Source organism: Cervus elaphus, chromosome 33 (genome assembly GCF_910594005.1).
Source record: "Cervus elaphus chromosome 33, mCerEla1.1, whole genome shotgun sequence".
NCBI lineage: Eukaryota > Metazoa > Chordata > Mammalia > Artiodactyla > Cervidae > Cervus > Cervus elaphus.
In genome coordinates this window covers 47,643,748-47,657,764 of record NC_057847.1, presented here as the reverse complement: position 1 = coordinate 47,657,764, position 14,017 = coordinate 47,643,748, and the positions used below count along the sequence as shown (strand labels likewise).

Sequence of the window (14,017 nt, the reverse complement as noted above, 5' to 3'; positions counted from 1 at the left end):
CACTGCCTTCCCTTTGATGATTCACTGCAGAGTGGCAAATATATTTCAAAGGTTATAGGAGATTGTTTGATAAATGTAATCAAGCCCTAAATATTTTTGAAAGCAAACAATGCTATTCACTTGACTTGTTAATGGATATATATATATATATACACACACACACTATATTAAGAATACATATATTGAAGGATATATAAATACACTATATATATATATATATATATATATATATATAGTGTGATTAGTTAGAAACTTGAAAACTCTTGAGTCTTCACGAAAAAGTATTTCCATGATTCTACTAGCAAGCAAGCAAGAAAGATAAAAGTGCCATCTTCTTCCTCTTTGATGATTCCATTCTATTTGTGTCTCAGTTGTATGTCACAGAAGATTCCTAGAGTAATACGTCTAGGACACACACACAGACCCCAAGTGTCTCAGTGAAATAAATTTGAAAAATATGGGAATAAAACTAAAAACAAAAAGACGTATCACTAGAACAATTTTCAGGACCCATAACATGATGGTGCCCTTTTTAATCTCTAAGACTCTAAGTTGGAATTCTGTTTTTTGCTTTCTTATTTCTCAACAGAACTTATTTCTCAAAAGAATATAACAAATATCTCTGAACATTGCGTGGATTTTAAGAACAACAGAGTTTGGACATGCTGACCTAGGACATCCATTTGCCTTAAATACACCAACTTCATATCTCTCCTGCAAAGACTAGGAAAAAATTAGCTTTTCCATCCTCTCCTTTGAGATTCATCCCAGGTCTGCCATGCTACCTACTGTCTTCTCCACATCACCCTTTAATTTCTCCTCCTTTCTCCTTCTCTTCATTTGAAACTACTGGGCTTTATGCCTTCATTGTACCAATCCAGTTGTGTATGCATATGTTTCATTGCCTGTTTTATTGTATTTACTAGTGGTTTTTTTTTTTATCTTGTGTTTTTTATTAAGCTATTAATATTTCTAGATTAAATAAAAACACCTTCTTTATTTTTGGTGTACTCCTTCTCTATCCTCCACCATGGGGACCCACACACAATCTAGAACAGTTTTCTACCCAGAGTTGACTCTGGAAAATGTAGCTGCCTGCCATTATCTGAGAGCAATGTGCAGGTGCAGTGTGGGATGCATGAGGATGAGTCTGCATGTGTTGTTGATGGTGACTGCCTCCAAGGGCAACACCTAAAGCAGAACAGAATCGATATTCAGCAGAGTCATTTCTTTGGCAGCTGAAACGAACCTGCAGGAATTCTGCTGGCACTGATACATTCTTGGATGCCTGCAACTGTAAATCCACCCGCCCACCTGCACAACTCAGGGGAAATAATTCCCTCAGCTTTGAATACATCCTCCTCACAGTGAGTCAGATAACAAGCCTTAAGGGACACGGGAATGAGTAATGAGAGATTCAGAGAACTGAATCCAGATGGTATTTACAGGACCTTGTAGTGGGCAGGGTGTAAGAACAGTGTTCAGACTCATGTGTTGTTCTTTATTATTCAACTTTTGGCCATCTCTATCTCCTTCCTTTATCTCATCATCACCAGACAAAAAATCCCCTTTCATTTGAGTAGCTACATGGTGGGATGCTGGTTTATCAAATATTCGGATTCCTGGGTCCTGCCACAATACTTCATTTTGATTCACAGGTATCCTGATTTTTACTGTAAGTCTCTGGAAGTAGGTCCCTGGGTGAATCACAAAGATATTCAAGGGTTTGCAATGACAGGAGCTTCATTAGAAAACTCAATTCATCATTCAAAGTGTTATACACACAGACTCAAGCTGAAACTGTTCTGACCACATACCACATACCAGAGAAATTGTTAATCTGGAAAAAAAATCTTATTTCCGCTTGTTTACTTTCTCTGTGTCACTCACACAAAAGTGAACTATGAGTGAACCTTTTTTCTATGCAATTTAGTTGATGTCTCTTTTGTTGGATAATCATGTAAAATGGGAATTTATTTTCAATTAAGTGGTTTTTATGTGACAATAATAAGCCTATCATTGCTTTTTAATTTGCAATTGAAGTGTTCTCATCCCAGAGGAGGCTCTGGTTCAGAAGGAGGGATTGTTGTTCCTGCCTGGAATTCTCTTGGTTTTCATCGGAAATGTGTGCCTCCAAACACTGACCCAGCTCAACCCCACTTAGTTTCTCGGGGAAGATGAGCTCATATCCTGGCGGCATGGTGCTCTGCACTGCTCTGTATGGGCCCAATAATCTGACCATTGCTTGTGTATAAAACGGAGCTCAGAATTTTAGATTGTACAGCTAGCTAACAGAGGAGGGTACTGTTTGTGTGGGGAACACTGCATGATTCATATTTTCTTTGAAAAATTGAAGTCATATTTCTTTGATGTGTCAACAGTAAGGACTGGGAGCTGATTGCAGACTCTTTGTACAAAACTGGAAGGAGAAAGGGAGAGAGAGAGAGCAGGAGAGCAAGTGAGAGACTTCTCTGAGATCAAACAGGGAGAACAATACTCCCAGAAAATATCCTATACTGAGTGTATAGCCCTCGGAATGTAATAGTACAACCTAACAATGTGAGAAAAGAAATAGGGAAAGGAAAATGTAAACAGAAATAATTACTCTCGGATAGCGAGGGAAATACATGAACTTAGGGCACTGAGAGCATCTGAACGTCTGTGTGATGCAAGAAAACAAGTATACACTGAGAGAATGTGTAGGCAGAGGAAGATACTGTTCCCAGAGTATTTGGTGTCATGATAAGAGGGCTGTACTGAGGTTCTCTTGTCTCCCCTCTCCTTTCTCTGTCGTCATTTTTCTGTGATTCCATCAGCATCAGTCCAAAGATGCAAATCTCAATTTATTCCTATGCCAAACAGACATCAGCCCTGTCAAAATAAAAGGTGAGAAAATGAGCTCTATGTACAAATAGTTCCTCTAACTCCATTAAAAATAGACAGTCCAATTGTAGGGTCCTTGAAGGGAAGTGGGTGGTAGGTGGCAGGTGGCTGTCCTCCCAAGGATGCGAAAAGTTTGAGGAGGAAATTAGAAGAAGGAAGGAAGGTGATTCATCCTCTTTTTCTTTAGGAGAGAAACTTTCTAAATGATCTGTGTCTCACTGATTGCCATAGTTAATGGTTCCACCAATGTCACCTTGTAATTCATCAAGAATACTGGAGTGGGTTGCCATTTCCTTCTCCAGGGGACCTTCCCGACTCAGGGATCGAACCCGGGTCTCCTGCATTGCATGCAGATTCTTTAACCTCTGAGCCACCAGGGAAGCCCCTGTAATTCATTTAGGTGACATGAAATTAAAAGACGCTGCCATGAAATTAAAAGACTCTTGCTCCTTCTAAGAAAGGCTATGACAAACCTAGACAGTGTATTAAAAAGCAGAAACATTACTTTGTGATAAAGGTTCTTATAGTCAAAGCTATGGTTTTTCCAGTAATCATGTATGGATGTGATATTTGGACCATAAAGAAGGCTAAGCACTGAAGAATTGATGCTTTTGAACTGTGGTGCTGGAGAAGACTCTTGGACTGCAAGGAGATCAGACCAGCCAATCCTAAAGGAAATCAACCCTGAATAGTCATTGGAAGGGCTGATGCTGAAGGTGAAGCTCCAATACTTTGGCCACCTGACGCGAAGAGCTGACTCATTGGAAAAGACCTTGAAGCTGGGAAACATAGATGGCAGGAGGAGAAGGGGATGACAGAGGACAAGATGGTTGGATGGCATCACCGACTCAATGGGCATGAGTTTGAGCTAGTTCCAGGAAATGGTGAAGGACAGGGAAGCCTGGCGTGCTGCAGTCCAGGGGGGTCACAAAGAGCCAGACACAAATGAGCGACTGAACAATTCATTTAGGAGTTGAATTACAGTACTTTATTCTCCTAATGACCTCACTTCACTACAGGCTTCTGGAAGCTTCAGTGGACATGTTACTGAATGGTCTGGGCCTCTTTGTCAGTGATTTTGCAGTCAAGCCAAGGTTGGGACAGAATCTCAGGGGGACTCAAGGGAAATCAGCTGCATGTACTCCTGCATCCATGAGCACTTGGTGAGGAGAAAGAGGAACTCATTTTTCCCTCTGAGACCACAGAGAATCCCAACATTTCATGAAGAACTACAAGATGCTCCAAGGCAGCTGCTGCCCCACTTCTAGACAATGCACGCTTTCTCTAGCAAGATTCTCCCAGCAATCAAAAACTGGCACAGCACGGGCAGATCAGCATCCTATCTGAGAAACAGAACTGGGAAAATGGATCAGGCTGTATGCAGAAGATGTGAGTAGAGTGGTGAACCTGAAGGCACTATATATAACACTAGTTCCTCCCAGATGAATCAAATGCAATTCTCCTGCTGAGGCCTCAGTTTTTGTTTTTTTTTTTTAATGGTGCCAGGAATGACCGGATGCCCTGGCACATCAGTAGCACTGACTGTTCTTACTGAAGTCTGAAAATGCGCTTATTAAATAGAGTTAGAAAGAATATCTGGCAAGGCTCCCTCCATTGCTTTCCAGGAAGCATTTCAAAATGGCGGGGGTGGGAGCCATCCCAAATTATAGAACATCACGCTGACAGCTCTAGCATCTTTGCTTGCAAAGACCTCATTGAATGTGACAGGCTGGAAATCTAGGTGGGATAATGAGGCACAAACACAGTATTTTCAAGGGTGCTAGCAGCTATTTCATGGTTCTTATCCCCTAAGGCAGGTAAGCTTCCCAAATTCATCTGTCTATTTTCATATATTTTCTTTTTCTTCATTGTTCTTCTCCCTATATCTAGTGCACTGACATTCAGTGGGTTGTGCCAGATTTCAACTATATACATCCCTCCAGGAAATAAAAGATACTCAGACTCCTGGACCATTTGAACTAAAAGTGAACATCTTACTAGAGAATATGTGATCAAAATAGTTGTTTTCTAAAGATAGTCTCATGTAAGATGTATGGTTTGCTTTATATAGGAATTTATTTTATTTGAAATTGTCAATGTTAACTTGTATCAATACTTTACAATCATTTTAATTAAAATAGCAAATCATCTAAGACAAGTACAGATGATATTTCTTGTTTTAGAAATGGGCTATATAGGGTAAGATTGAAACTGTAAATAATAAGGCTAGTGTGGACTGAAGCAGGATTATATAATTGAGATGTCCCAGTTTTCTGCAGAGGCTGACCTCAATTACACACGGGATGAAGTCTTAGAGTTTGCAATTTCCCTGATGCACAATTAAGAACAATGTTACAGAGTAAATATAGAAAAATTATATTCACATGAATGCAAAGGGAAATAGATAAACCACGAAGCTTATCTTTTCACTTTGTGGATAATCTCTCAAACATATTTAACCACACAGTTTTGTTGTTCAACAAACTATAAGTTTTACTTGTAAGATGATACTAAATGAAACTTTTTTTCCCTAGGTAAAGCCTTTTGTTGTGTAAACAGCCGCCATGGATCAACCACACAACCTTTTTCTCTTTGTGTGCTAGTAAGAGCTGGAAGTTGAAAGAGATCCCTGATCCATCTGGAATTGTAGATACTCCTATACTTTGTGGGGAGAAAAGCAGGACTTAGTACAATGAGTAAGAAATTTTAAGTTAGTGGGTCTGAGTGGATGATCCATTTGCTGCCTTCTTCAGCTTCTCCATCTATAAAATGGGAATCATAACTCCTTTCTCAAAGGCTGCTGTCTGGGATACTCTCTGAAAGACATTCTCTGCTTTCTCCACTCTCTTCCTCTTTCTCTTCTTCCTTGCTTGATTTGTCACTTGCTCTTTTTTTTTTTTTTAAATATATGTATATTTTTTTTCTGTCTCAAGTTTTCTTTTTTTTTTTAAATTGGAGTATAATTGTTTTACAATGTTGTGATAATTTCCCCTCTACAGCAAAGTGAATCAGCTATATGTATACATATATCCCCTCTTCTTGGACTTCTCTCCCTTCTCCCATCCCACCCATCTAGGTCATCACAGAGCACTGAACTGAGTTCCCTGTGCTATGCAGTAGCTTTTCACTAGCTAGCTATTTTACACATGGTAGTGTACACATGTCAACCATAATAGCCAGGACATGAAAGCAACCTAAATGTCCATGAACAGATAAATGGGTAAAGAAGATGCAGTACATACATACAATAGAATATTATACAGCCATAAAAAGCAAAGAAATTGGGTCATTTGTAGAGATGTGGATGGACCGAGAGTCTGCCATGCAGAGTAAGTCAGAAAGAGAAAAACAAATATTATATATTAATGCACATATGGGCATTTCCTTCTGGCTAAGGAAAGGGGACTTCCAGTGAGTGTGTGTAGACAGGCAGGATAGAAGAACAAATACAGAATACAGGAGTTGTTCCTAAGGAAATCATTGTGCTGACATGCCCCCAGATCCTTGATGCTTAGTTCTCATGATGAGCCTTATTACTTCCTTCACCTGAGGTTTGGAACGAACCTGGTTTTTCTACCTCATGCACTCTTTGTGCTGTGTCTTCCTGAGGATTTCCTAGAAAATGTTGAGTGCAGAGAATGATGTTTTATAGGAACATTGTACTTTCTCATATCCTCACACTGCGGGGAGAGCGAGAGGAAGCAAGTTTTTTAGTGTCTCTTCTAATAAAAGCACTAGTCCCACCACAAGGGCTCCATCCTCATGACTCAATTACTACCCAAAGGCCCCATCTCCAAACACCATCACATTGGCACACTGGGGATTAGAGTTTCAACATATGAATTTGGGGGAGGGGCACACAAACATTCAGTGGAAGGCTACTGCACAAAAAATATGTGAAAGGGCTTCATGAACTCTAAAGTATGGTATTAGCTGAAAGTATTGAAATTATAATGAATGAATAAAGTCAGACTTAAGGCTAATAACAAAAGGAGATAACCTTCATTAAGTGCTCACTTCATGCAAGTCATTATATATAATATCTCATTTAGTCTTCAGACCTGTCTGGAACACCATTGTTATTATTACTAATAGAAAATATCCCCCAAAGTAGATTGATCACATCCAGATTGTGTGCTTTGGAAAGGACACTGAAGTAAACACATTTCTGACATGTTAAACCAAGCAGAAACACAAAACAAAACAGAGAAAACACAAACATATGAGTGAAAAGAGGACAAAATCACAGAATGGCAGAGATAATAAGAAAGTTGAACTGATTGCTCACTTGTACATACTCCATTAATGAAAATAAACCTGGACACTTTGCAGCTAGATACAGATGATCAAATTCAAGCAGCAGAGAAAGTAGAACATAAATATAGGATTAGCTTTGCTAACAGTTGTTACCTTTGGCCAGGGGAGTGGGAGTGGGCTCCAAGGAGACTTAGCACATTAGGGTCTGTAATCACTCAGTTCAGTTCAGTGGCTCAGTCGTGTCTGACTCTTTGTGATCCCCTGGACTGCAGCATGCCAGGCCTCCCTGTCCATCACCAACTCCTGGAGTTTACTCAAACTCACGTCCATTGAGTCGGTGAAGCCATCCAACCATCTCATCCTCCGTCGTCCCCTTCTTCTCCTGCCTTCAATCTTTCAGGGTCTTTTCAATCATCAGAGTCTTTTCAAATGAGTCAATTCTTCGCATCAGGTGGCCAAAGTATTGGAGTTTCAGCTTCAACATCAGTTCTTCCAATGAATATTCAGGACTGATTTCCTTTAGGATGGACTGGTTGGATCTCTGTAATCACTAGCACTAGTTTACTCTTGCATAAGTCTTCTAATCAGGAGCACATATTCAGGCACCAGTTTTAATTTTTAAAACACATAGAAAGAAGCTACATGGCACTGTCACATAAAATTTGAATTTTAGCTTCCTTTTAGGACAGCTATTCAAACTCTGAAAAACACTGTAAGTGAAATGAGGAATAGAAAAATAATTGCAACACAGTTCACAACATCTGAAAACAAAATTAAGCCCCCTTTGCTTTATACCACAGGAAAACTTTTATTTTGTTTCAGTCATCTGAGTTGAGTTATGTCTGTCTGAAATTAGTTCATATGTAAAAGCATTCTTTAGTGAGCAGATAAATTCCTCAAGGTCTGCCTGCAGCTCTGAAAAAAAAAATCTCTCTGTCCTGGGAATAATTATCTGTTGTTTATATGTTCTTTTTTCACATTTTAAAAATGTATTTTATGATGATTTTAAAAGATAAAAAAAGTTAATTGCATTTTTACAAGGTGCTTCAAGAGAGGCCCTGAATTCCCCACCCTCCTCCATCACAATCACCATGGACTTCTAGTAGCTGTAAGAATAGCTGGTATTCATGTTGTGCTTATATTTTACATGCTTTCCATTAGCATCCACTGGCTGTTATAAGCACAAATGAGTAGAATCGCTTTGGGTAGTGTTTGGGGGCTTGATTGGGGTGGGGAAGATGCTCTCTCAGTCTGAGTTCAAGCTACCCACTTAGGAAGAGAGCTTTTCTACCTTCATAACCTATGATAACCAGACAATTAATTAGCCTGACTGAACTAAATAGCAACAGTGTTCATTGATGGGGCAAAGGATAATCAAAATGTTGACTTGATTAACCAGAGGAAATATCTATTAAATATTTAAACAATGTGCCAAACACTTTATATGCATTTCTTAGTTGGCCCTCATAATCTACTAGAAAGGATCTATTCTACTTTTTTTTTTTAATGGATAGGCAAACTGAGGGACAGAAAACTTGAACAACTTGCTCAAGGTCACACAGCTCCAGGTCAAGCTGGAATCTGAACTTTACAGCCAGTTAAACTCCAAAATCTCTATTGATAATTCTCTAACGGTCACCATGGGGGCTTCCCTGCAGGCTCAGATGGTAAAGAATCTGCCTGCAATGCAGGAGACCAGTGTTTGATCCCTGGATAGGGAAGATCCCCAGGTAAAGGGAATGGCAACCCACTCCAGAAACTCCTGGAGAATTTCAAGGACCGAGGAGCCTAGTGGACTACAGTCCACCGGGTCGCACAGAGTCGGATATGACTGGACGGCTAGCACTTTCACTTTCAGTGGTCACCAAGCATCGTCCTTGTGCTCAGTTGCTCAGTTGTGTCTGACTCTTTGCGACCCCTTGGACTGTAGCCCGCCAGGCTCCTCGGTCCATGGGAGTCTCCAGGCAAGAATACTGGAATAGGTTGCCATTTCCTCCTCCAGGGGATCTTCCCAACCCAGGGATCAAACCCACCAGGGAAGCCTCACTATACATCGGGATAACTTTATTTCTGTTACCTAATAAAGAGACGATTCTTCCCTCCCTATACTGCTGTACATGTATGCCTCCGTCTTCTGAAATAATAACATTGCAAAATTACCACAAATTCAAATTAGCTTTGAAGACAACAAATGACATAGAACATTCAGGAAAACCCAGTACCAGGTGATATCAATTGAGGTTCATCAGTCCTGACAGTCAACACAATACCGTATGTGAGTCATTAACTTACTGGAATGTACATATCAGCTTCCTGGCACACAGCCATCCTATATGTTTTCCATTTTGCTCACCTCGTTGCAGATGGGCTTGTTTTATTAAGCGAGATGCCTGAGTGTACAATCAATAACATGAAAATAGAGTCTGGCAGCTGTCTAGATTACAGAAGATTTTATGTGGCCTATGCATGTGCCTACAGACACACAGAACCCAACAGCAAAAACATCGAGACAATGCAAACTATTTAGAAGAAATTTGCCAATTATTAGTATCACCTCTAAAGTGACCGTGAGTTGGGGCCCAATTTAGATTTAGTCACATCAGGTTAGAATACTGACAGGATGACACCTGTTAAAAAAAATCAGCCAGGGTCTAATACCTTTCTCATGCATTCACTGGAAGTGCTTATTTTAATACTGACTTCTCTGGTAGAAGTACATACAACATGAATTGCATACAACACAAATGCAAATGGAATGGAATCAGCATGAAAATAAGCCTTATGTTTTAAGTATTTTGAAAAACTTATTGAAGAAGATGAACTTTAATTTATGACCAAAGTTCAGCAAATCAAGGTTTTGCCTTTCAGAAAATGTAGAAAATTCCACAGACAACATTTAATCTTTATATACATATGAATATCCTTTTGAATGTGTGTGGATATACTGTGTGTGGTCGTGTATGAAAAATATTCTATGACAGGAGAGGAATAAACCTCCTCTCGACTAACTGCAGGACGCTATGACAGAAATATTACAAAACTACAGGTAATCTGATCAATAATTCTCTGAAATAAGTAACAATACATTTCACACTAATATTCACAACACAAACACACTCCCTGCAAAGCAGATCTTATTTCTATATCTCACTTGGACACAATCCAAAGGAAGTGACTCCTTGAAGTTAAAAAAAATAACTGAATTATGGATTGATTTGGCCTCTAAGTAGAGTCTATGGCATCATGATGAAAATGGCAGTGCTACTAAAGTGAAATTTTCCATTTGAGGATGACAGTGCTGTCATCCAAATGTAGTGGATGGCTGAGAAGACTTTGCACACTATAAACACATTGGGCTCAAATTCCAACTCTGCCTATTACCCTGTACACCCTTGGCTGAAACTGACTCTCTACTCTTTCCTTGTACCTCCTTGCTGATCTCATACAATATTGAACTCTGCAATTCATTGAGGTCTGACCCAGACCCATTGGGAAAGCTCAAGACAACTGCTATCTCCAATGCCAAGAAACTCCCCAAAGTAGGGCAGTTTCACACTCCTCCTGGCCCCCTGCCTCTCCTATCAGCTTCCTCCAATCCATCTTCTACGCTTGCTGCCAAACTCAGATTTCCGATGTGAAAGATCTAACCATGAAACCCTGGCTTAAAGCCCTTAAAATGCTTCCCTAGTGTCTACAGAGTAAACTGTAAATGCCTTTACTTGGCGTACAAAGAACTTCAAGATCTGGCCACTGCCGAAATGTCAAGTCTCATCTGTCATTTCCTGCCTTGCTCTTTGCAAGCCAGCAATATTGAACTACTTAGAGATCTCGGATATTGAACTACTTAGAGATCTCGGAACGTACCAAGCTCCAGGCTGGCGCCCTGCCTTTACACATGCTCTCCCTGGAACAGTCCTCCTAGATTGTGTGCCTGACAAATTCACTCATTCTCCAAGCCTCAGTTCAAAAGCTACCTCTTCTGAGAAGGCTTCCTTGACTCCCCAAGAAGCTGACTGTCACTTCTCTGGTGATCTCACTCAGGTTTGTGCACATCTTTAAAGAAATCATCCTAGTGCTCAATAGCACATCTCTTTGCCTGGTTTTAAGTTACATAAGGGCAGGGTCATATCTTTCCATTTTTCATCACTAGCAATTGGATACCGCCTGGCATAAAGTGACACTCAGTGTATGTTACTGAATGAAGAAATGAATGAATGACACATAGATGTTCTCCTCAAATGAACAGTTCAGCAAGTAGAAACTCTTCAGACTCAGGATTTGATTGAGTATACAAGGCAATGTGTGTGAGCTAACTAACCTTGAAAGGACATTTTATAACTGACTGACAGACCCATTTTAATTACTTAGCAGTCATTTCTTTGCAATGAAGGTTTTGAGAGACACTATTCACTCAACCTGTCCAGAGTCATCTGATAAAATCACTTGCAACTGACCACAAAATCAACTCATGAATACCCATTCTCTGGGTGATCACTGCTGTCCACTACCTTTGGCAGTGAAAGAGAAGCAGTATAGCACAGTGGTTAAAAGCACACATTCAGGGCTTTGGAATGAATCCTTACCCTGTCACATACTCTTTATACTTCTGGATGAATCCGAAAATGAGGGACACTGATAGTACCAGCCTCAGAGCGTTGTTGTGAAGATTCAATCAAGTATGATATGTAAACATTTCTTAGAATAGTTATCACATAATAAGAAGGAAATGGCAACCCACTCCAGTATTCTTGCCTGGGAAATTCCATGGACAGGGAAGCCTGGCGAGCTGCAGTCCATGGGGTTGCAAAAAGTCGGACATGACTTAGCAACTAAAACAACAGTGGCAAAGCTCTAAATAAGTGTAGTTATTATTATTATACTTTTGAAACAACATACCTTATTCCTCCTGATCTTCATACACATCAGATGACAGCAGGTCTGCTTTACATTGTCATGGAGCCCTGAAACAAATCCAACCTCCCCTTCACACTGAAAGTAAAAGATCAGCCAGAGATGCCCGACATCACCTGCAACAACTGCCCGGGATCCTGTGTCTTGTTCTCAACAAGCTGCTACTCTGAGCTGAGCTCTGGTCTCAAAGGTTTGGTTCTGCAACCAGAGCTGGTTCTGGCTATGGGCCCCTGGGTGTGTGTTTGTGTTGCGTCTTCTTAGAAATCTAATGAAAACTGACTCACGGCCTCTGGTGTGGCGTGCCCTCTGGCTCTCCGGGCCTGTTTTACCTCAAGTAGAATTCTTAACAGGGGTTTCTCAGAACTTGGCCAGGACAGTCTACCATTACCAACAACCCCCCAACTCCCTCCACCAAAAATGACAAGGAATTAAGGGAAAGGGGAGAGAACTCTGACCATGCAGGTAGCAACTGACTTACAAAGAACAGTGAGGAATGACTCACCAGGCCTCCTGCAGATTCCCCAGCGTAACTGTAATCACAGCCAACCTTGGAGTTGACATTTACTTGGCAGAAAAAGTCAAAACAAAATAAAAAACTTTCCAAGAAGCCCTAGGGATGGACTGGTTTCTTTAAACAGTAAATACACATTAGATAAAAATGGTTTGTTTCCTTGAGTTATAACCCCTAGGTTAGATTTTCTGGGCTTTTCCTCACTATAAGAGTGGTAAAAAGCTTGAAACATGGGTTTAGGAGAAAGTTCCAAGATGGCAAAAAGTTCTGAGGTGGTATCAATTCTGCTACAGTCCAGGCCTACAATCAGATGAGTAAAAGAAATTCCTGTGTCTTTGTCCAACTTACCAAGAGTCAAAGCTCAATAATACAAATGTGCATTGTACTGATCAATGTCCAGTCTCAGATCTTCCTCAAGAACCTACAGCAGTAATAGTTTGCATGAAAAATTTGAGGGTTTTGGACCTCTCTGGTGTCATTGTGGATAAGAATCTACCTGCCAGTAAAACATGGGTTTGATCCCTGGTCTAGAAAGATCTCACATGCCTTGGAGCAACTAAGTCAATGCACCACAACTATTGAGCCCATACTCTAGAGCCTGGAAGCAGAAACTACTGAAGCCTGCATGTCTAGAACCTGTGCTCTGCAACAAGAGAGCCCACCACAAGGAGAAACCCACATGCCACAAGGATGAGAAGTCCCTGCTTGTTACAACTAGAGAAAAGCCCATGCAAAGCAACAAAGACCCAGCACAGCCAAAAAAAAATAAATAAAAATTTTTTTAATTAAAAAAAGAGAGAATTTGAGGGTTTTGAATCTCAGCCAGCATAATTTTCAGACATTGATTTGTTCGAAAGTGTTTGTTTGATGTGTTTGAAAGTTTGAAGTTTCATCCATTTGGCCCAGTTTGCTCTGAGAGCCATCTGATTTCTTGAGATGTTAAAGTCTCATGATTGGAAATTATCTAAAAGTACACCACTGGATGCAGGTCCATTTGCGTGGTTGGCTACTGCTGCTGAATCCTAGCATTCCAAGTCAAGACTGCATTATTTAACACTGTTCTTAAAGACTTTCACAGAGGCTCCCTGGCTGATGTGTCAGTGGGTAGGTGTTCAGTTAGCAATGTTTGGGGCTGCATAAAACATATCCAAGAAGGAAGTCCCAGCATAAACTGCAAATCTATAAATCCGATTATGACCAAAGCTATGTATGCCAATTTAAACACTTAATGCTTTATACTTATTTTTAGAATTCTGAGTCCCTAAAACCATTTTTCCTGCTTAAAATGTTTTCTTTTGTCAGTGCCTTGAAAAAAGACCTAAGCAAGTTTCATTCTGAATTTATCATAAGCTTCTAATAGTTTTCCAAGTGACCCACCTTTTGGATGTCAAATGAGAGTTTCGTGCATAATTCATACCATCTCATTCTATTATAATTTAGGTCTAAATAATTTTA

General features: G+C 40.1%; 1 long non-coding RNA gene across 1 annotated transcript in view; it reads right to left on the bottom strand.

The window, feature by feature from the left end:
* LOC122688703 overlaps positions 1 to 12,227 on the bottom strand; it is a 143,166-nt gene extending 130,939 nt beyond the window's left edge. Inside the window, exon 1 of the long non-coding RNA XR_006339547.1 lies at positions 12,037 to 12,227. This is a non-coding gene — a long non-coding RNA (uncharacterized LOC122688703). The remainder of the gene's footprint in view (positions 1 to 12,036) is intronic.
* Positions 12,228 to 14,017: the final 1,790 nt, after the last annotated feature.